Genomic DNA, 20,866 nt, shown 5'->3' on the forward strand with positions numbered 1-20,866 from the left:
TGTCTTGCTTTGTGACATGGAGTGAGCTGTCAGGTTTCAAGCTGTTGCCATTTTGTTTCCCTTTGCCAAGCATTAGTTTGGAAAATGGAGAAACTGAAACAAAATGCACTTTTAAATTATTTTTTATTATTCATATCAGAGCAAAGTCCACTCTGTAAAACGCTTTTGTACATTTTGTACCAAAAAAAGCCCATTGAAGAGTCTATCAAGGCCTGTAATGAATGGGGTAGTGCTGCAGGCAAAACTATTGCAGATGTTCTAGATGAACAGTAGGACATTGATAAGTAAAACAATGCTGTTTCTTTGTGGTGAGCCCAGCAGATTTAGCCTTTAGGAATGAATATAAGTTAGAGTAAAGCTTTCTTTGAACATATCCTGCTTATTCTTAGGTAGGCAGCTATTGGCAAACTGGTTGATTGGTTCTTTCATTAAAGTAGTGTCACTGTTCCTTGCAAGAGGAAATCAATGCAAAGTTAGTATTTGGAGCTGGCTGCTGCAATCATAACGGCAAGTAGCAAAACCTACATTGATTTTAGTGGAGCAGAGTGCGGTTGCTGGATATATTGCTGCAAATGTATGATGCTTTTACTCATAGCATACAGACCTGACTTTCACATATATTCACTGCTCCTGTCCTTACAGTCTAGGTAACTGCATGCATGATTTGATCCTGTGAATGTGCACAGTTTTGTGGTTTGCAAGCACCCAGTAGTCTGGGATTTTTCCTGCAGTTACCTACCTAGAGTTGTGAAATTGTGCCTGTGGAAGTTTTATTTTCTTAGATTCAGGTACTGAGTGCTCTGTGGTTGTATCATCTACAGTCTTCCTTGCTGCTTTTGTGGGCAGAGTAGAGCCCGTTAGTCGAGCAGTCGAGTCTGTTTCTCTCTGTTTGAAATGCAGGTGATACATTTTGGGTGCCACGACTGTAAAATGTGGAGAGTTTTTACTAGTATCTTTGTCTGAAGAGAAGTGTTGAATTGGGCTTTAACTGTGAATTTGATTTAGGAGATTTGCTAGATCTGCAAGAAAACAGCTAAGAAAAATCCACTTCCCGTTCAAGGAATGGGGCATGATAAGAAAGCAAGATAATCTTTCTGATGATAAAACTGAACTCTCTGTTCTGAGGTACTTTTAATATGAGAAACTGAGAGCTTCTTCCACATCTCTAGAAATACTCGGTACAAACCTTGTAAAAGAAATAAAAAGAGTGAAACTTGAAGTTAAAGCTAGCAGACTTTAGAGTAGAGCCAAAGTCCACTTAAATGAACTCCCAAAATGGACTGCGAAATTAATTTCAATGGGTTTTGAATCAGGCCAGAAACATGTAAATAGAGCATGGCTCACATGGGATGTGCTTGACCTCTGCTAAGAGGAGCCATTAGGCAGAATAGCAGCAAGTTAGAAATGAAATTCCAGGCTTCTGCTTGGCTGACTGGGTCATTCCGAACTGATTTCAGACTAGAGATTAATTTATCAATTCTGCCACTCAAGTCGAGCAAGGTGAGTTTGGTTACATACAGCCTCCTTACTGACCTCAGTGAGTTTACATTAGTTAAACGTCTGACTCGGAAAACTGTGATTTACTTTAGGACTTTGTAAAACATTTGATTCTGAAATGTTCAAGGCTTGAATTGAAAAGCCACTCTGTTTGCTGCTGGGGGAAAATGACTCAGAACTTAACAAAAGCCATATTTTTCCTAACTAGAAAGTTTATTTTTGTGCTTTATAGTATTAAAAGAAACCAAACCCAAAGGATTATGGAGGCTTTACCCTCAAATCCCTTTTATCCAGAAAGCTATTCTGAGATAAAGTGAGCTGTTAGGCCTTGCTGTGATTTTTCGTGGATAGATGCTGAGATGATGGTTCCCCAGCTAGGCTTGGCATGAGTGCGCTGCAGTGCCACTGGTGTACAGACTCTTAGGCAATGGCTGTTTTGGTGTCTCTCGCTTCCCTTCTCTCCTCTTCCCTTCCCCCATCTTCCTCCTCCCTCATCTTTGTTCTTCTTTCTCCATATTTCTGCTGACAGTCCAGCTTTCGACCCTCTCTGTAGTTCTGACCTCCTCTTCTCAGCTCTCGTCCTTTGCCTTCGTGGTTAGCGCACAGCCCTGCTGTTCTGGGCTTTGCTTCTATTCTCAGCTCTGCCATGAACTTCTTGTGTGACCTGGGACGAGCCCTGCTCCCTCAGTTCCTCATTGCTGGAGCTGTTCCCTCTCACAGAGGATACAGTGTCCCATTGTTTGAGCTCTCCTGGAAGTGACCAAGAATAACATCTCATAGATAACACAATTACTGTTTCTATTTACTTCTTCCAACTGCCATTGCTGGCAGGACCCTTCACTATTTTCTTCTCTGCTGCTGCTGAAAAAAAAAAGGTATTTGGCCTTCTTTCTGAGCCCATGGTTTGTTCTTTTCTCAGAGTCTTCACTGCTCCACGGGGCACATAAGATTCGGGGCTTAGCACACCTAATCTCTCTTTACATCCTGCCGTGTAAAGATAACAGCCAGTTCCACCTCCACAGGAGGATTACCGCCAAACATGTGACCGTAGCTCTCGAGGCTGTAAGCTCTTCAGGTTGAGTAGCACAGCTGAAACAGTGAGGACCTTAAGGCAGGCAAAGGCGAACGTTTACCTGTCTTCTCAGGTTGGTTGTGCTGTGTGCAAGGAGCTCTGCGCACAGCAGCTGCGTAACTGGTACCAGCCATACTGGCTACCTTAGTGACAACTTCAGCGTGTCTGTAACACATTTCTGACCATACTGCAGATGTGGAGATCTGTCATGTGCTTTGTTTGAAGGAGACCTTTGTCCTTTTCTCCTCTTACCTGTGCTTCCTTAGGGCAGCAGGTGCCCTGCCCAGCCTATGCAGCCCACTTGCAATTTCTCACCTTGCCCCTGCAAGGCCAAATGGCAAAGTGTGTGGTTGCTGGAAGGAAGGCTGGAGGTCTAGAGTCCCAGAGGCTGGGTTTGGAAAAGCAGCCAGCAGGGAGACTGATGCAGGTTGGACATGCCTCCCATATGTGTATCTCCATATACATATTCCTCCATGCACCATTTCTCTGTCCAACAAACAATACATAGATAGATAGATCTGTAACTTTTTGATATGAAAAAGTGAAGAGGGATCCCCAGAGGAAAGGACTATGCATGAAAGATTGGCAGAGAAGCATTTATTACACACTTCTGCTTCAGAGGCCCATTACTGTTGGAAATATTTTGGGAGAGAGGATAAGCCATGGTCAGGAAAACCCTCAGGACTCAACAGGTAATGCTGGCAAGAAGCGATTAGTTAGTTCAAATGCAAGTGAATACCGTAGGAAAAGAGTGCTCAGCATGTTTCAGATGAGGCCTCGTTTTCATATTGTTCATAACCAAAGCCAGCCACAGTGGTAAACGCTACACCACCAAGCACAAAACCTTAACAAGTAGAGCTGCGTTCTTCCGGGACGTTCAGAACAATCGGCTTAGCTATTTAAAGCAAAAGTCCTGTAAAAAAATATAATTATTTCCAGCACCACCCAAAATCCATCGGTGCTGACTTCTGTAGGGGCAGGATGGAGAGCGAGGGTGGCCGGGGCTGGGGGCTGCGGCCGTGCCCTGTGCCCCTGCTGCAGAGCCAGGGGTTTGCTGCACAGCCTGGGGCAGCTGCTCAGCCGCCGTGTGCTGCAGTTCCCATCTGGGACACAGAGAGACAGCGATCGTGTGACAAGAGCAATTGGAGGGGAAATGCATCGCAGACAAAGCTCTCAGATGCGACACGATCTACAAGTGCCTCATAGAGGTTCAGTGTAAAGCATGGGGTTAGGTCTTGCCATACAAATAAACAGACGTGTAGCTGTTGTCTTGCATGTTACCAACTTGCCTGCCTCAGATTTAGTCCTTCCTTTAGGTTCGGCTGTCATGTTGTGCGCTTTTTACTTTACAAAGAAAAATGATTGTCATTATTCAAATGATAACTATCTAACCACATCTGACACTCAGAACTGCCTGTTTGATACAGGATCTCTAAATTATTTTTGGTGCACCAGTAATCTTTAATGGGGAGGAGAGAAGCAAGGCAGATGGTTGTGTAGTGGTTAATCAGACTGCTGATCAGCAGAGATGCTTTAGAGTGAATTCATGTATTTCACAGAAAATTTCAGATGCGGCAGATAGTTCTTCAGAAAATGAATTTGCAGTGTGTGCAGTGTGGTGCCTGTAAATCACCCGGCACTTTCAATCACCTTCACTACAAGCAACCTGTTAGTTTGGGAGTTCTGCTCGCCACCGCAGTAACCATTGCCCTTACTCGGAACGTGCCAGGTCTCTCCTTTTTCTTTTTGTGTTCTTTCTTTCATTCAACTGCAAGAAAATGCACAGTCTGAACCCACAGTGACATGAAATCAAATGCGAATCTCTTCTTTCCTCCGTGGACAGGAAAAACCCTTTCCGAGCAGCATTTCTCTCCGTAGCCACGTAGCTGTCAGGCCCAGGGCTGAGCACCTCCAGGAAACCCCAGCTCCCCTGGGGAAGCAAAGCTACTGTGTCAGCCCTGCATAAGCAGCAGCCAGGCTCTGACCCCCTTCCTGCCAGCGCTGGTCTCTCGCTGCCTACTCTGCATCTGCACTGGTCCCACATGTGCCTCAGGAGCATGCATCCACCGACACGTGTGCGGATGAGAGGAGAGGGTGAGCACAGGCTGGGGGAAGGAGGATGCTCTGCCACTGTCTGCAGGGCACCGTCCTCACCTCAAAGCCAGAAGTCTTTTGGGGTTTCAGCTCAGGCGGCAGTATGGCACGAGCATCCTCACCCTCCCCAGTCCCTGCAAGGTGAGGGTGGCACAGAGCCGCCAACCCTCTCAGCTTGGTGTCAGCTGGGGATTTCCCTGTGCAGGGGGAACCTCAACTGCAAGGTGAAGGCAATTTACACCCTCCATGCATTATAGAGCAGCGGAGCAGCACTAACAGAGGGCAGGGATCCGGCCAGCTGCAGAGAAGCTGCCTTTCTCTTGTAGCACTGTATTGATCTCCTGGCCAGGAAGCACAGAAGATGGTGGCTGTGGGAACACGTTTTAGTTTGATTTATATTTGTCTTCGTCGTGCATCTACGCTCATCAAATGCACAGAGGAGAAGAGCAATCCAGGGCAGGGGGGAAATGTTCCTGTTTCCTGGTGCTTTAGACAGGAGGGAATTTGCATGTTGCAAATGGGCTGTCGTTCAGTAAGGGCAACAGTTTGCATCAAAAAAAGGCACGCTCTGTTTTTAATTAGAACTACTTTTCATAGAAGGTGTGGTCATTTCTGCTCAGACAGGGTTTGACTAAGAGTGAAGCATGTACGTTCTCCACCGTGTTTTGCTCAAGCACTCTAGCAAATCAGGGTATTCATCAGACTCATTCTTGATGCTCTGACTCACTTTATTCCAGATTTTCTGTTCTCTACTGGGACTTGATGCCACTCCTTGGGTACACTACATGCTTTATTTCTGGATCACTGTTATTGTATGCTTGTGTTAGGACCTAAGTCCCTCATTCGTGTTCCAGAGTCTTGCTTTTGCTAGATGTGATGTGAAAAAAGAACAAAAAGGTGGCTCTGCTCCCCAGAGCCCGTGGTCTGCTGGTAGGAAGTAGAAGGATCTTTCTATCAAGAGGCAGGTCTCCTGGGTTGTGTCTGAGCATGGTCTTTCAGCAACATATTTTACTTCTCTGTACCTCAGTTTACCATTAATAAAATTAATCTTGTCATCCTTTCTTCTAGTACAGTTAAGTATTTAATTAATTCATGTTACTAAAACTCACATGGACTCTCAGGAAGAAAAGAAATGGCTGCATACTTGAATAAGAGCTAAGTATTTGTGTTGTTATGGCAGACAGGCATCTGATGTTGCTCTTCACCTCTAGAAATAATTCACTATTTGAAAATTTAGCCCTTTTTCAAAAACGCTCTTTTCCCAGTAGTTCTGAGTGACTGTCCTGCCACCTAAAAACATGCAAAACAAAGCAAAGTGAGAAAAAAAAAAACAACACATACATCTAAAATCAGCAGTGGAGGAAGGAAGAAAATGAATCAAGTGATTAAAACCATAGTTCCACTGGCACCTCTTTGTTCTCGAGCTCAGGAATCTTTAATTGGTGCAGTAAGTGCCCACAGGCAAGTTGTGTTACAAAGCGTTTCCTGTTCGAAAGAACATGCAGACTCCATTAGGAGACCACAGGCACCGCCGCCAAGAACTGACAGTGCAGGATGGGTACGTGAAAGCTTGCTCCGTGCCTCAGTGGGCAGGGTCCCACCAGCAACCCATGCACCAAGACAATAAAGCCCAATCCTGGCGATTTGCTGGTGGAAGGCATGCCACCGTTTGAAGACTTAAACAGCGGACTGTTATCAGCAGCAAGCACTTAGTTTTCAGAAGGCATCAAGCAATTTTCAATGATAGTTTTGAAATACTGGCAGAATTACTTGAAAAAAAGAACTTGTTCATGCAGTTGGGAATTGAAAGCTTCTAAACCACAATAAAGTCCTTTCCCAGACTTGCTGTCCATTTACTCCACGCTCATGGCATTCCTTAGACGGTCTGAATCACAGACAGCAGACAGCTCTTATAAAGACGACCATAGACACCCATCTGTTGGAAGACATCTGCCAAAACAGACCATACATCTACTTTTATTCCTTCAATCCACTTTCAGTTTAAAGGGATAACAACAATAACATTTTTCAGTCCAGTGACACTGTTCGTTCAGTGCAGAGGAACAGTAATGAATTAAAACAATTCCACAGCAGAAAGAAGCAGGAAAGGCTTTCCTCCAGCTCTTTGTGTCCAAAGCTGGACAAAGCGGGGGCATGGAGCTGCTGAGGTGCCCAAGGTGATGCAGAACAAGGCTGCTAAAACCAAACTAGCCTCGAGCATCCTACGCTGCCAGGTCCCCCAGCCACGTCCTTCCTGCAGATGTGGGGGTACCAACAGCACGTTGGGGCCGTTGCCTGGAAATGCCCCCCAGGCTGTGAAAGCACACAGGTACCGACGGGAGGCACGGCAAAGCTACTCGCTCCTTTTTCTGTCTTTCCATCAGACTCACTCTTTTCATACCGTGTATATCAAAGTGTGCTATCCGCTTTCTAGAAGTGAATGAGTGACTGCTGGCAAGCAGTATGTTACCCGTCACTGAGAACAGGTGTGGCTGTTAGAAACACCCTCATTTCTTAGGGCAAAGCTTGGAGAAAGAGCAAAGCTGTCACACGAGCAAATACAGGGTGTAAGAAAAATGAATCAGTGGTCTTCCTGTCAGCTAGGGGTGACACTGAGGGCTCTACACAGAAAGTCTTTTAGTTCAGGCAAAGTCATGACTGTTTTGACAATATTATTTTTAAATGGGCCTTTGGAAATGAGACGCAAGAAATGTGCAGATAACACTTTTATAAGAAAAGTGTGCAAAAGCAGGAAAGGGGGTTAACTCCTTCTAGAGCTGAATTCACCGTTTTGCCTTGAACCAGAGGAGTGCTTTCTGGAAGCCTTTAACAAGGCTTGATTTACACTTAGGCAGCTTACCACAGAACTATGCTGGTTAAGGTGGTTGATTTTTTTTCTTTTGCTAACACAGCTATTATGGTATGAGCCCTTGTAGAGACACAGCTCCGTCGGTGTAAAAGCGCTGGGATCAGCACAGCCGGTGCCAAGGCAGGGAACCACCACCAGCTGCTCCACTGAAAGCCTTTTGTACATCCGCATGGGGAGGGCTTCACCGGCAGCACCAGTGCCGCTCAGCTGGCTGAGCTTGTCGGGGTAGCTGCAGCCTACGTAACCCAATGGATTCGCATACGCAACATGGGCAGTAATTGCACCAGCGCAGCTTTGTGCCTTTACCACCTCAAAATGAATCCTGACGTTGGTAACTCCCAGCAAAGGTGATGCAACGTGCTGGATTCGTTTATTAAAAAGATGCGCTGCGGGGGGGAGCTGTGCCCTCCCTGAGAGCTAAACTAGCAGCTAGGTGTGTGCTTGTCCTCATGGTTTATCTTGTTATCTCCCCTTTAAAAATAGTACTGTGTAACTGAATATACATGTGAACAGGCTTGCATCCACATGGCAGCTCAAAGATTTTGCTCATTCTTTGCAATTTCATTGTGAGCCTTGGAATATTCTTAGTGATTTAAAGTCCCTGTGCAGGTGACTGCAGCAAAATATGAGAGGTTTTTGTTCTTAGTGATCTTTTCAAGTCTAAGCCAAGAAAATACAAAACATTAAAATTAGGAGCCTCAGTGTTTTGATCTTTCAAAACCCAGGCAGGCAAAAATGATGCAATTTTGGGGGCGGGGGGGTGATTGCCTGCTTTTAAAACCAATCTCATGATTATTAGGTGCCTGACTCATGAGCCCTGAGCGCCTGCATTTGGCGTTGCTGCTCTTTGCAGTTTCATTTGTCACAAATTGAGTTCATGTTAAGAATGTGCAAAGGTAGGAGAAGGAAGTTTTCTCCCCTTCTAGCACAGTATAATGGGAGGATTCTGCTCCCGCTGAGAGGGCGAGTGAAAAGGCAGCTCAAGCCATCTTCAAACTGCACTTCTGAAATCTTGCAAGCAGCTGCAAAGAGCCCTGCTGCTTTGAAAAGTTTGGACAACATCTGCACGTTTAACTATTGTGAAATAAGATGCCTGGCAAAATTAACCATCTTAAAGATATACAGGCTATTTATGGTGCAAGCTGAAAGCCAGTTATAAAGTCTAAAGCTACAGAAGAATAGCTGGATTCGCAGCGTTATTCACACAAACAGAACCCTTCCAGCTGAGTACTGCCAGGCAGCGTGGATAGCTGGTATGGGGCTTCTGGTCCATATAGATTTTTTTTCACACAAGAGTGAAGCCCTATAGGTGGTTAATTTAAAATTCTTTCTTTTTTTTCCATCTGGTTTTCATACTTTATTTCTTAAAAAATACAATACTGATTATTTATAAATCCCTGAGCATTTAAAAAAAGAGGATAAATCATCTGAATTTCCCATGAAACACAATATTCTTACAAGAGCTCTAAATAATGAAAGCTAATTTAGCTCTAATTAGTGAGAGCTTTTCTGCCCAGCAGAAGCTGCTATGGCCTTATACTCACAGATCATTTTATAGTGCTGCTTACTCACCAGTTCCAAGAGACTTCTCTGCTCTAATTTGGATGCAGTGTGTTTTTAGAGGAATTTTAAAAGCAGACTGGACAAATGCACAAGAAGACAATTCTGCATTGGCTATGAGAGGTACTAAATGACCTAATAGGTCATTTCTACTTCTGTGATTTGAAAAACAAGCAGCACATCTGTAGTCCTGCCAGCAGGAGAGGCAGAGATAGGGGGAGCAAAGCAAATTTGTGAAGACCATGAAACGCCCTTCCCAGCATATTAGCTTCTAATTTGAATTTCCATCCAGCTGCTAACTTTCACACTCTTTCTCTGTGTTTACCAAGAAGAAAACAGAGGAAGGTAAAAGCCAAGCTAAAATGCATAAACAATGCAGTTGTGTCTGAGTCATCACTCCAAGTCCCCATGCTTCAATTTTGCAAGCACAGAAATCTGGGCGTACATCCAGCTGTGAATTTCACAGATGGATCCTCTCTCTGAAAGGGGTCTGTGCAAAAACCCTAAATCCAAGTACTCCCGACTTTGGAAGCTTTCCTGTTCTCCAGTTTAGGTGCACGTCTACTATGAAAACTACATTCTGTTCGGCAATTAAATATCTGAGCTCTCTATTCATGTGACTAATGGCCTGATAACGTTGACTTTGAACCTGGGTTAGATTTAACCAGTGGATTTTGTGAGATACAGAAGAGTTAAATCTTCAGCTACTCTAACCTGGAGTAAGAGCACTGGGGATCAAAGGACTTCAAGGGTGATGCCTACGTGACTCAGCAGAGCAACACTAACTCGCTAAGTGAGAAGCTGGCCTAACACTCTTCATCTTCCTGCAGGTTCTCCTAATCCACGCAGTTCCCATTTTAATCACGCCATGTCCTTTTGTGGGTTTTTAATTTGGAGTCTGTTTGCATTCCAAAACACAGACTAAACTCTGCCCTCAGCTGAACAAACACGATTTCTTTAGAGTGAAATCGTAATTGAACTAGATTTAGTGAGAAAACTTATTGACTTTTGCCCATGGACACTGGAGGGATACGTTTGCATCTGAGGGAGAGTTTTTCCACGTGGATAATTGTCAGGTGTCAAAGTAAAGGTCAGAGCGGGCCGTCCTGTGCTGCCATCCAGCTGCCTGTGTTGGCCGTGCCTTGACTCCTGGCTGGTGGGGGGGCACTGGCAGCACAGACATATGCCAGCCCTGTTTGTGCACCAGGGTGCACTGCTTGACCAGAAAACCTCGAGGCCGTGCAGAAATAACCAGGTGATATCACAGCAAAGTGACAGCATCATTTAGTCCTTTTTCAGTGCTCATGCTTGCTCTTCCTTTGTGCAGGGACTCTAAACCTTCGCTTTTAACGCGCAAAGAATAATTTGGACCAGGGCGAAAGAAGCAGTAAATTAGAGGAGTGTGAGTTTGCAATTATCCCCTCTGATCTTCTCTGCCAGGGGAGCCTAGTCAAAGATTCCCAAATTGTGGTGTGGTTTGGTTTGGTTTCTTAATGATGAATGACTTCATCATTCGTGAATGAATCGAGTCAAATGTAGGACAAATAGTGAGACACATGAATGACTCTTATGACATTTGCAGTGTCTCAATTGGTGCTGGTTTATTTAGGTGGTTTCTAAGTTTCTTTGGAAAGAGTGAGAATGACTAAATGAAGGGGGAGCCACTTCAGAAGTATGGGAGTCGGTGGTGAAAGTATTGTGACAGTTAAACCTCCCTGGGTGAAATGGCTGGCATTATGAGCAACGCGGCATCGGTTATTTTGTAAGAGCTCAGCTCCGGGAGCCTCGGGAGCCACAAGGCCAGAGGAAGCCGGGTGATGTGCCAGGCACTGCCTTGCCTTTACGGTCAGACACCTCCCGGTGCTCGGGCCAGGTACTCACCAGCCCCCTCTGGGATTCCAGCTCCTACCGGGAGGCAGCAGGGCGCTTCTCCGGAGGTGTCTGTGAAGGTCCCGGTGTTGGAGGGCTCCTGAAATCAGACGCTCTGTGCAGCTCTCTGCTTCCAGCCTGCCCACGGGCAGCACCTTCAGCCTCTGCTTGCAGGGGAAGGGGCACATGGGGCACAGCACCCAATTCACAGGTCAGCCAAAACCCCAAAATAAGGCCCAGCATTTCTGTAGGTAAGTGGTTGCCAACCTAGGAAGTTGTCTGTATGGCTTTGAGGAGTCCCCTGGTTCAAGTCCTTGGATATGAAGTAATTGTAAATTTGTACAAACTGGTGCTTGCAAAAGGCTGGAAATAGTCTGTGAACGTGAGCACTGACCACACAGGGCAGGTCTGGGGAGCAAACTGGCTTGGCTGAAATCAGAGGACTGAGGCAAATCAGAGCAGAACTTTAAAGATCTGTAGTTTTTTAGTTATCTTCTGGTTTGTGCATCTTTTTTCTTTAAAATCATTTCAATTTTCCTTGTGCACAAGGAAAGGCATACATACGTTTGCTTTGAGTGGGGTGCTGTTTTCTTCCTTGGAAAGCACACCAGGGTACTGATTACCAGCGGACAAACTCTGGGGGGAGATTTTCGGCGAGGTGGGCTGCCTTGGGCCTCTCCTAAGGTCTTCCTGCAGCCTCATGTCTTCAAATAGCTTCTACAGACATTTTCTTTTAAAAAATACCATGGATTTCAATACACTTCTTCTTCCACATAATTTTTATAGGTTATTATTAAAATAAAAAGCCCACAAAATGATTGTTATGTCAGTTTTTAAAATTACTACCTATGGAGCTTTGTTTTACACTTGATGACATTTCATAGCTCTTCCCAACTTCCAGACTAGTGCAAGTTTCAGATCAAGATTAAGACTTACCCAAAATTCAGGCGGTTCTGCTAGTGGTCTTGGTGTAGATGTAGCTTTTAGCGCTCCTCCAGCCTAGTCTGTCATGCAGAAAATCATCTCTGCTTTTCAGAAACCACTGCTGAGCGTGAGTGTCCGTGCAGGAGGGCTGGAAGGAGCCTTTCCTGCATGTGACATTCCAGCGCAGCTCTCGAGGGGCCGCGTACCCCGGCCATGCGAGCAATCTAGCCCTTAATCACAGTTAGACTGTAATATTTACAAGCATTTCAACAGACTGTGGTCAATAGAACAAGACATTCATTTCCTCCCGTGAATGCAACGAGAGATGCACGCAGTTGATGGCTGGTTTATTACAGGAAGCACGCGTTGCCACACAGCCACGCTCTGCTCGGGCTGCCTCCCAGGCCAAGGAACGAGAGCAATTAGCCAGGGCCCGGCTCTGCCCCTGCCTCTGCAGCGAAGGGAGCTCTGTCATGCCGTGTACACGGACCAAAACCTCTCGAGGTTTTTTTCTTTTTGAGATGCACACCGCCTTCAGCCGACCGGCAGATGCACCAGTTATCTGGGGAGTCCCTGTCTGTGGCACCTGGACAAAAATGCTCTGGCTGACAAAGAAGTGAGAAAATTAATTTTCTTTTCTTCAGAAAACAGTGCGCGCCATCGTGCCTGGATAGATCAAATTTGTTTTGATAGCAAAACAAGTTCTATGGAAACCATTGTGAACCCTGGAGTGAGGCTGCCCAGGAGAGTTGGGGAAAGCCGCTTTTGTTTGTTGTGCTTGGCATCGTTTTGCTCTGGATGAAGATGCTTTAATTTTGTGGGGAGACCCAAGAGAGCATTCCTCTTTTTCCATACCAGAAAGCCTTCCAAGCTGGCATAAACGTCCCCTCTTTCCAGCTGCTCCTTTCCAAACACACTGTGCCTCCTAAAGATAGTCTTTACAGTGGCTGGGGCTGGTGGAAAACATGAAGCCTGCATGGATTAGCACAGGAATTCATTTGGGCTGACGAATTGGGTTTCCCTCTATAAACAGCACTAGTGTTTTCATCTTCTGGACAGCACAGCAAACTTCACGTCCTCTCACTCCTCGGCCCGCCTCTCCCGCGCTGTGCATGCATCCAGGCCAGCCTCAGTGAAAGACACACAAAGTCCTGCTTATGGGGGAAAGCAAAGAGCACGCGTCCAGCGAGGCGCTCTCGACTGTCCCCCTTCTCAGAGAGGGTTTTTTTTCCAGCTCTTTAAAGTGATGCTGAGGTTATTTGGTTTTCTCAGTTTATTTTTGTTTCCAGGTAAAAGGGAAATTAAAGTAATCCCTTCTCCTCTGGGTTAGTGACCTTCCAAGCAGCCCACACTATATATTTACGCATTTACTTTTCAGCTTTGTTTATCTTCTGCTATGATGTGCTTATCTGCAGGAGGCAGGGATTCGCTAAAGAGAGTTTTGTCTACTCCTTTTCCCCCCGGGACTGAGGGCACTCAGAGGCTGGGTTGCAGGGGCACGTCCCTGCCTGCTGGGCTGTCCTACCCCCGCCAGGGATGCACAGGTACTGCTTCTCCAGCCACGTGGAAAACAAAGTTTGCTCTTTTCCCAGCATTTCTCCTGTTGGTTTGCAGGATAGTGCTGAGCACCCGCCTAGCACGCCTCTGAATGCCTCTCCCGCAACAAAGGCACTTGTACAGCTTATGCTTTCTCTTAGAGCTTACTTGGTAAATCTCATCATCAGGGGTTATTAATCACCCCACTTTGTTTCCATCATTGCTTGGGAGGAACGGGAAAGACGTGGAAGGGCCGATGATGTGATCAGGCTACGTTTAGCAGGGGTTGTGTTTACCTGACTGTTCAGTGCAGGATGATTTTGTCCATGTCACTGAGTGACTTAGTATAGAATAAAGTTGTGTGGATAAAAACTGGGTACTTGGGGTTCAGCTGTCACATGGAAGTTATTTCAAGAATAAAGCCCCATCCCTTAACTTTACTTAATCACTGTGTTTTCACGTGTGTAACCCACACCCCATTCTAAGTTCATTCCTTGGAAGTCTCTGCACACTCTCCTGCCCTTTCAAGGCACTCTGCACGCTCTCCTGCTATTCTCTGGCTGTAGCAGGGGGTGTCTGCTCTGGGGTCAGGGGAAAAATGAGGACATTATTGTGGTCTCAGGAGAGAGCAGGCAACTGCAATGGGCGTGGGAGAAGTAGTGGAAGGGACGTGTGCTGGGTAAATTCATCACCCACATTCACGTATAACCTGTCCTGCTGCTGAATCATGGCCTTTTTACAGATAACATAGATTATACTCATAACAGTATGGGATTAAAAAAAAAAAGGAATCAGAAAACCTGCAAGCAATGCCACAGTGTTTGAAAGTTTATCAATCTGCAGTACATTTATTATGCTGCATTTCGTGGTATAGGCATTGTGATACTTTCACAAAAAGCAGAAGCTGTTGGGGTCAAGATGCAGTTGGCTGCAACCAAAATACTTTCTCTGCCACGTCATTTGCTGGAGACACCTACTGTGTAGGTCCTGACCACCTCGCTGTCCTCTGGTGTGGTTATGGTGGAGTTGAGCACCGTTCCCCTTAGGGTGATGAAGAGGCTGCCCCCAGGACCCCAGGAGAGGAAGGTGCTGGCTGGGACATGGACTTTTCTGCAGAGCTGCTTTAAGCAGGCTCACTGGCAGCTGAGGTTTTGCAGCTGGAGCATCAGCCATGCTGAACCACACGAGGAAAACAAAACCGAGCAGATTTCCAAAATACTAACAGCTGGATGCAGATGACATTTCGGAATGAAAAAAAAAAAAAAAAAAAGAACAAACCAAACAAACCGCTCTCGTGTTGCTCTTTCCCCCTTCTGATGCTGCCACCATGCAGTTGAGTGCCTTGTCCAGGCAGGCAAACAAGAACTGCAAGCAGGGGACGTTTCTGGGACACCCCATCTGGGAGAGAAGGGGGGAGTGCCTACTGGAGATGGCCAGCCTCTTGAACCATAAAAATTGCCTGCCTTTGCAGGTGAGAGGCTGCAGCCCTCTATATCTAGGTCACCCTTCAGATCTCAGCCAGGGTCAGCAGTGACCAAACCCTCTCTGGAGACTCAGCTGGCTGTCACTATTTGCAGCAGCGATTTACAGCCCCAGTATAAACGGTGCCGTTATTCTCAGTGTTGCTTCCAGCCGTGCCTGGGGCAGCCCCAGGAGGAAAGCTCCCTTCGTGACCTGCAGGGCATCACCCTGCATGCTGACGGCCCCGCGGGGATGCCGGCTGCTGGCTTGGCTGTGGATGAAATGCTTGCTGCTCAGCGGGGCTCCCCGCAGGTGACCGGGCACCCGCAACACGGCGTGGGGAGTTTTCAGCTCTGCGAGGCTCCTTTCGCCCTCTCCCAGCACCCACAGCAGTGTGAGCCCGCTCTGAAATCGTTGTGGCTTCGCCACCCACTAAAACCGGGAGCGTGTTTTATCTTCTTGGCTGCAAAAGGGAAAGACCCAGCTTCTTGGACAGTTTATCTTTTCCCACCAGTAATTACTTTCATTTTTAGGTCTCTTGAGGAGGTGTTTTTTCATACCTGAAATCTTCCCTTCCCTTTACTGGGCACCTGCCTGTTTTCCTGCTGCTGGGCTCAGGTTATGGCAGCACTGTGCAGTGGCGGTCTGTGGTGGTGCTGCACTGTGAGCCTTCCTCGTGGTGATGCTGCAAGGAGCCTGCAAGCAGGCAGCACTGATTCAGCCCTTGCTGCTACAAAAACCTTCCCATCTCTCCTCGGCATCCTAAAAGACAACCCTCAGTTCCTCTTGTAGGATTTCTCTGTTGTTCACCAACATTTGTTCCATCTTCTCTGTCATGGTGGTACAGGTTGGGCCAGATTCTGAGAGGCGATGCATGCTCGTGTCTTTGTATAATTGATTATTTTGTTAAAGTGGGTAGATGTCTCATCCACAGTGATTTAGCTGACAGTTAGCTACCCAGATAGCTTTAAAAATCTGGCCTTGAGGAAGATACCAGTGGCTTCATATTATTCTGTTATGCTGTGTGTGTTAACCAGGGCATTTCATCCGTGTTGGCAATTGCTCTCCTTCTGAGACCACTCAGAAAGAGTTATTGTGAGCTTGGCCTTCAAATTTGCTACTGCTGTGTCTTCCAGCTGTCTGTGGCTGGTTCCCCAACTGCAGGACGAGCAGTGTTCCCGTTCAGTCCACGTTCCTTGCCGAAGGAATGGCCTGCCAATTGCTTTTGAAAGTGTTCTGTAGTCAGATGAGATCATATCACACGTAAGAAAGTTTTATCTTTATTTTAGGCAAGAGGGTGTTTTATCACAATGTGGTTCCAAAGCCTTCGCCATTTGGTTGGAATTCACCCAGGAAATGTAGCAATGGATGGTTAAATGCAAACTAATAGGTTCAATATGAGCTACAGACGCGGGGCTCGTGAGCTGGCTGTGCAAACTCGTGCATAAAGGAGAACGTTGTCATACAGCTGATGAGAACTTGGGACGGATTAGGACGGTCTTGCTAGGTACTTACAGCGTGCCCCTGAGACGCGGCGCTGAGCAGAGCGCCTCGCATCCTGCCTGGGTCGCACGGGGATGCACACAGCTCGGAGACCTCACAGTTGGAAAATTCAGGACGGCTCATTACATCCGGGGAAGGATTCCCTGGGGCAGTCTCTTTGGGTGGTTGTTCCTATGTCTTGATCTAGAATTGGGATGGGAGGTCTGCAAATAATTGAGGGCTAATGTCTGAAAAAATGTAGGTTATTGCTATTGTGGTGAGGTTGGAAATTGCCCAGCCTCCATAGCTCTGGCTGCTCTTCAGCTTGAGATAGTCACCTCAGCAGCTATTGGACATGGAGGAGCTCAGCTCTGTTTCTGGTAATTTATATCCCCCCTTCTCTTTTCTTTTCATATTGAGAACAAAAGTTTTATTGTTTGTGTCATTGACTCAAACTGAAAGTTTTAAGTCTACAGATGATGCACATGCATTTTTCTTATGTTCTCAGGCCATTTACTGTCAGAGCTTCCCGGCCTTCTTGAGGTGAGATGCAAAATGAGTTACAGTATCCGCTCCCCGTACTCTTTGCACTCCTTTTTGGAGTTACAGGTGTCTCTTATAACTAGTTCTCCCTCTTGCTTCATCACAGTCTCTATTCTGTCCGTACGCTCCATAGTATTATTTTTATCATTGTATTTTGGTACGGTAGAAAACCCGTCATGGATGAGCTCTGCATTGTGACAGACGCTGTATTGACTCCTAAGATAAAAAACCAACACAACAACAAACAGTTGCTGCCTCAAAGGGCTTACAGTCAAAGAGCAAAATAAAAGCTAACAGATGGATGTGGGCCAACACGCAGCATGTTGTATGTGGCACCTCCTTGACATTGTTTTATGTGAATTGTAACACTCTGTCAATAACCACTTAAATACTTAATGGTCTGGCTTCTTTCCAGTGAACTTGGGGCGTGTAACTGTAGCCCCAAAGTTACTTGCTCTGTTGTCTTGGGCTCCCATTACCAAGACCTGCAGACCTCCCTACCCTGTCCCTTTCCATCACCTGCCGAGGCAGTTCCTGACAAGAGTGCTCTGAAAACAGCACTCACCACTCGGTGCCTAATGCAGAGGGGAAGAACCTGCTCCCAAGCATGCATTTGCTGAAGGATGTGGAATTGTGATAGAAAAGTAATCTATGCAAAAGTGATTTCAGATGTTCCCATGCTCAGTGTTTTGCACTAAGAACAGTATGCCTACTGCCCCAAATCCTCTTTAAAATAAGGCACATAAGAAACATATGCCTTCTTCGTGCTCGCTGTTCCGAAGTTGTTTGTGAAAGCAGGGTAATTGCAAGCAGAAGGTCATTTGCATGCCTGTTGCATAGGAAGGCTTGGTCTATCTCGCAGTTGTTCATAGGCCATTTGCGCATCTCTCCTGTTCCCTTGGGCAACGGCTTTCTGCTGGCTGTTTTCTCCTGAGAACCAGCTTCAAAACTCAGTTTAGACACGTTCGTAAGGAAACCTGGTTTGCTGGAGAGGACCAGATTCTGCAAGAATCCACAAGCCCTTCAGCAGGGACGCTTACAAAGTTAAGACGCTGCAGAAGATAAGATGCCAGAGAATTAGAGCCAGTAAATAGTTGTCTGGATTAATAGACATAAGCACAAGTGCTCAAGGGAGGAAAATAGATTACATTATTGACTGTTCATCCCCTGCAAAACTGCCTTAAGGGAAGGGTAGTATGGTTTGTTTCCCCTCAATTAAATATTTGTTAAATGGTTTGTTTCCCCTCAATTAAATATTTGTTCTGGTAGTTCCTTTGTGACAGAAATATAAAAAGCAGCAGCATTGCCTATTCTCGTTACTTTCAACTAATCCTGAACATGCTGTAACTATTCTTTGGTTCCTACCCCCCAATTATTTCCTGTAAAACATAGCTTTCTCCCATCCATTCTTTTTTCTGTCTGTTTTTCAAACACTTCGCTGAATGACTCATATCACCTTTCAGTAAATAGGTTAAGTCTAGGAGAATGATGAAACTGCAAAGTGCCATGCGAATAAACAGTGCTGTCTCTTTTGTGCTTTTCCTGCCGGCAGGTACTATTTTAGAGGCATTGCGGTATCTGCTACAAATTTCATTAGTGTTCAGACCACGAGGTGCAAGCTACTGTAGGAAAAAATCATCACCAACCTCCTTTGGTTTTGCTGTTTTTAATCTAAAAGAAATAGATACTAATACCAAATGGCGCTGCTTATCTCAGCAGTTTTGTAGCAAATTCACAAGGTCCAAGCCCCGCTCACAGAAATAGATGCGAGCACAGTTCCCCCCCCCGTGCTTTGCAGCAGCAGCCACAGAGTTAGATCAAGAGTTAGGAGTGAGAAAGTGGAGCCTCCTGCCTTGTATTTTTCAAGCTTCAGTCCATCAGTGTAGAATTTCTGTATTTGTTTAGCCAACTAATGTGGCTTAAGAAAATGAACTCCATCCCGTTCTGGTATAAGTTTTTGTATATGTATTTATGATGTGCATCTTCTGCTTGGAATATTTCACTTGGTCTCATTGCATGTTAACTAAAACTAAATACAAACTTCATTTTTTCTCAGTAACTTACTAACTATCAACTAGAGAGAGCCAACTGCATGACTCAAACACGTGTCCACCCCTTACAGTTTCAGCCAAAACTATCTGGCACCAGAGTATTGCAGAATGAAAGTCATATCTAAATATATGTGAGCAGAAAGAAAGTCAGTTAAAAAAAGACTTTGTTATGGAAAGCTACTACAAACCAAATCCACGGTGGCCTGGAGTTCCTCCTCACACCCAGGCTGATCTAGTTTTCCACTTTCAAGGTATGCTTCCCAAAGTGGCTACTTAGACTCCTAGAAGAACTTCACCAAGCTGTCAGCCGCTATGGAATGCCTTACACAAAGTGACCGAGCAGACTTAAGGGGTTTATCTCGTAAACAAACAGCATATTTATTGTCCTCTCAGCAAATTTAATAATACAAGAGTTTTTGCTTTTTATTCATATGGTTCCTGGCAGCGTCACCACTAACATTCAGAGGCAGTCCCGTGTCAGGTAACCCAGGCCTGGTGCTGGGGACCACCCCAGTTGCCATCACTCGCATTTGGTCTCAGCATGCGCAGTGCTGAGGAGGAGGGAGAAAAAGGGTGCTGAGACTGGTACTTACAGAAACACCCCAGTTCGATGGGGCGCCTCTCCTCATTGTAGCCATGCAGTGACCGAGATGAGGTACTCTACAGTAAGGGTTTTTATACCAGTGTGAAAAGTGACCCTGCAGATGAGCTCCAAAGGCTTCCTGCAGTGGTAGAGCTCCCAGGGCAGGAGGGAAAGTGCACAGTGTTTTGCCTGAAGGTGCACTTTTCTCATTGCCAGCTGGCATGGATTCCTCCTCCAGTCGATGTGTAAACAGAGTTTGCACCTATCTTAGAATCTTCAGATTAAAAAAATGATGTTTAAATAGTGAAATTCATCAAGCGAACAGGAAATCACACTCTGGAGCAAAATTTGCTCTTTCTCTTGCCATTCCAGTCAACAACCCAGGATGAGAAAGCTAGGGCGTGTGTATCCTGCAGATACCGAGTAACCCTGTTTCCTGGTTCATGGAGAAAGTGCCTAGAAAACTCAGCTCATCGATTTCTAATAGATTGAAACAAGGATTCAACTGGGTTCAGTAGGAGAAACCACCACAGATGGCACCTGATCAGTCCTCGAATTCCTTCCTTCAGCTCACCTTAGTGCAACATTTGGTACCTGTTTCTCCAGGACAGAATGCCATTTGTAGGCAATATAATTCTTCCATTCATTGTTTGCACTTCTGATTTCAGTCCTCTTGTTATGGGGGTCTCAATAAACTGGTCTACCAGGGAATTAAACAACCCGTTAACACCCAGTTCTCTTCTTAACTGATTAACTGTGTGAAAGTCCTCTGGCCATGGAAGTGTAATGATTTTTTACTAATCACTTACAGGTTCAGGTGCAACTTATTACTGATTTACAAGATCGTAACCATTTGTGTAACGGGCTGAAGTGAAGCATGGCAAACCGGGACAGACCCCATGGCGTGTAGTACAGGGAAAGCAGTGCGGGTTCCACATTATCTCCACGCGTGCTAAGTGCTCTGTGTTCCTTCCCCTGGAACTGCTCACTTTGCTTCGTATCACTGGGAAGAAAGTGCCTGGAGGGCGCAGTTTGCGGAGTAACAACTTCTGCCTGAGGATTGTGCATGGATAAACAAAAGCAGGGGGATGCCCGTCTGAAGGAAGGTACTCAGGGTACCTGCTGCCCTGGGATGCCAGGCCCCGGCTTCCCACACCCTCAGTGAGAGAGCAGCCAGCTTCATACAGTGGTATCCAGGGGCTCCCAGGACATGGCGTCCCCGGGGTGAGGGATGCTCCGTAGTCTCCTGGCTTTGGATGCCATAAAACGAAGCCAGATCACTGTCTTCAGAGTGCTCTTGGTAACCTGTGTTGGCTCAATGTTGA

At 46.0% G+C, this 20,866-nt stretch overlaps 1 protein-coding gene across 7 annotated transcripts in view; it reads left to right on the plus strand.

The window, feature by feature from the left end:
• Positions 1-20,866, plus strand: part of NFATC2 (nuclear factor of activated T cells 2) — a 97,012-nt gene that overhangs the window by 65,007 nt on the left and 11,139 nt on the right. The gene's annotated exons all lie outside the window — the stretch shown is intronic.

Source organism: Anser brachyrhynchus (assembly GCF_964034855.1).
Source record: "Anser brachyrhynchus genome assembly, chromosome: 16".
Lineage (NCBI taxonomy): Eukaryota > Metazoa > Chordata > Aves > Anseriformes > Anatidae > Anser > Anser brachyrhynchus.